Here is a 2,727-nt window from a genome sequence, read left to right as displayed (position 1 = left end):
TGTTGGTCCCTGCTAACAGCATCTCCATAGGACAACCAGGGTGTTGGTCCCTGCTAACAGCATCTCCATGGGACAACCAGGGTGTTGGTCCCTGCTAACAGCATCTCCATGGGACAACCAGGGTGTTGGTCCCTGCTAACAGCATCTCCATGGGACAACCAGGGTGTTGGTCCCTGCTAACAGCATCTCAATGGGACAACCAGGGTGTTGGTCCCTGCTAACAGCATCTCCATGGGACAACCAGGGTGTTGGTCCCTGCTAACAGCATCTCCATGGGACAACCAAGGGTGTTGGTCCCTGCTAACAGCATCTCCATGGGACAACCAGGGTGTTGGTCCCTGCTAACAGCATCTCCATGGGACAACCAGGGTGTTGGTCCCTGCTAACAGCATCTCCATGGGACAACCAGGGTGTTGGTCCCTGCTAACAGCATCTCCATGGGACAACCAGGGTGTTGGTCCTGCTAACAGCATCTCCATGGGACAACCAGGGTGTTGGTCCCTGCTAACAGCATCTCCACGGGACAACCAGGGTGTTGGTCCCTGCTAACAGCATCTCCACGGGACAACCAGGGTGTTGGTCCCTGCTAACAGCATCTCCACGGGACAACCAGGGTGTTGGTCCCTGCTAACAGCATCTCCACGGGACAACCAGGGTGTTGGTCCCTGCTAACAGCATCTCCACGGGACAACCAGGGTGTTGGTCCCTGCTAACAGCATCTCCACGGGACAACCAGGGTGTTGGTCCCTGCTAACAGCATCTCCACGGGACAACCAGGGTGTTGGTCCCTGCTAACAGCATCTCCACGGGTCAACCAGGGTGTTGGTCCCTGCTAACAGCATCTCCATGGGACAACCAGGGTGTAATCTTCAAGTAGCTTTCCAAACAAAAACAGTTTGTTCTTGTTGTTGATCACAGCGTATTAAGACGTGTTGTTATTGGTCTTTTCAAAACGGAGGCAGGATCGAGGCTTCGCTGAGTCAGGTGGTGAACTGAGATGACGAGCCTGGGTGATATGTCTGTGTTAATGGTAGAGCTGGAAGGACCAGCTAAGGTCTTGACTGGAATAGACATGTATGTTTTACAGGGTGGAAGGGGAATAGACATGTATGTTTTACAGGGTGGAAGGGGAATAGACATGTATGTTTTACAGGGTGGAAGGGGAATATACATGTATGTTTTACAGGGTGGAAGGGGAATAGACATGTATGTTTTACAGGGTGGAAGGGGAATAGACATGTATGTTTTACAGGGTGGAAGGGGAATAGACATGTATGTTTACAGGGTGGAAGGGGAATAGACATGTATGTTTTACAGGGTGGAAGGGGAATAGACATGTATGTTTTACAGGGTGGAAGGGGAATAGACATGTATGTTTTACAGGGTGGAAGGGGAATAGACATGTATGTTTTACAGGGTGGAAGGGGAATAGACATGTATGTTTTACAGGGTGGAAGGGGAATATACATGTATGTTTTACAGGGTGGAAGGGGAATAGACATGTATGTCTTACAGGGTGGAAGGGGAATAGACATGTATGTTTTACAGGGTGGAAGGGGAATAGACATGTATGTCTTACAGGGTGGAAGGGGAATAGACATGTATGTTTTACAGGGTGGAAGGGGAATAGACATGTATGTTTTACAGGGTGGAAGGGGAATAGACATGTATGTTTTACAGGGTGGAAGGGGAATAGACATGTATGTTTTACAGGGTGGAAGGGGAATAGACATGTATGTTTTACAGGGTGGAAGGGGAATAGACATGTATGTTTTACAGGGTGGAAGGGGAATAGACATGTATGTTTTACAGGGTGGAAGGGGAATAGACCTGTATGTTCTTACAGGGTGGAGGGGAATAGAATGTATGTTTTACAGGGTGGAAGGGGAATAGACATGTATGTCTTACAGGGTGGGAAGGGGAATAGACATGTATGTTTTACAGGGTGGAAGGGGAATAGACATGTATGTTTTACAGGGTGGAAGGGGAATAGTCATGTTTTGCAGGGTGGAAGGGGAATAGACAGGTTGTGCAGGGTGGAAGGGGAATAGACAGGTTGTGCAGGGTGGAAGGGGAATAGACAGGTTATGCAGGGTGGAAGGGGAATAGACAGGTTCTGGGTGGCAGGGAATAGACAGGTTATGCAGGGTGGGAAGGAATAGACAGGTTATGCAGGGTGGAAGGGGAATAGACAGGTTATGCAGGGTGGAAGGGAATAGGACAGGTTGTGCAGGGTGGAAGGGGAATAGACAGGTTATGCAGGGAATTAGACAGGTATGCAGGTGGAAGGGAATAGACAGGTTATGCAGGGTGGAAGGGAATAGACAGGTTGTGCAGGGTGGAAGGGGAATAGACAGGTTATGCAGGGTGGAAGGGGAATAGACAGGTTATGCAGGGTGGAAGGGGAATAGACAGGTTGTGCAGGGTGGAAGGGGAATAGACAGGTTATGCAGGGTGGAAGGGGAATAGACAGGTTATGCAGGGTGGAAGGGGAATAGACAGGTTATGCAGGGGTGGAAGGGGAATAGACAGGTTATACAGGGTGGGAAGGGGAATAGACAGGTTATGCAGGGTGGAAGGGGAATAGACAGGTTGTGCAGGGTGGAAGGGGAATAGACAGGTTGTGCAGGGTGGAAGGGGAATAGACAGGTTGTGCAGGGTGGAAGGGGAATAGAAGGTGTGCAGGGTGGAAGGGGAATAGACAGGTTATGCAGGGTGGAAGGGAAT

At 49.9% G+C, this 2,727-nt stretch overlaps 1 protein-coding gene across 1 annotated transcript in view; it reads left to right on the top strand.

Moving 5' to 3' along the window:
• Positions 1-886, top strand: part of LOC115168709 (E3 ubiquitin-protein ligase UBR4) — a 12,187-nt gene extending 11,301 nt beyond the window's left edge. Inside the window, exon 10 of the mRNA XM_029724220.1 lies at positions 1-886. This exon is cut by the window's left edge and continues 230 nt beyond it. The gene's annotated coding sequence lies outside the window, so the exon portion shown is untranslated.
• Positions 887-2,727: the final 1,841 nt, after the last annotated feature.

This window comes from Salmo trutta, chromosome 30 (assembly GCF_901001165.1).
Source record: "Salmo trutta chromosome 30, fSalTru1.1, whole genome shotgun sequence".
In the NCBI taxonomy this organism is placed as follows: domain Eukaryota; kingdom Metazoa; phylum Chordata; class Actinopteri; order Salmoniformes; family Salmonidae; genus Salmo; species Salmo trutta.
This window is presented reverse-complemented; position numbering and strand designations above follow the sequence as displayed.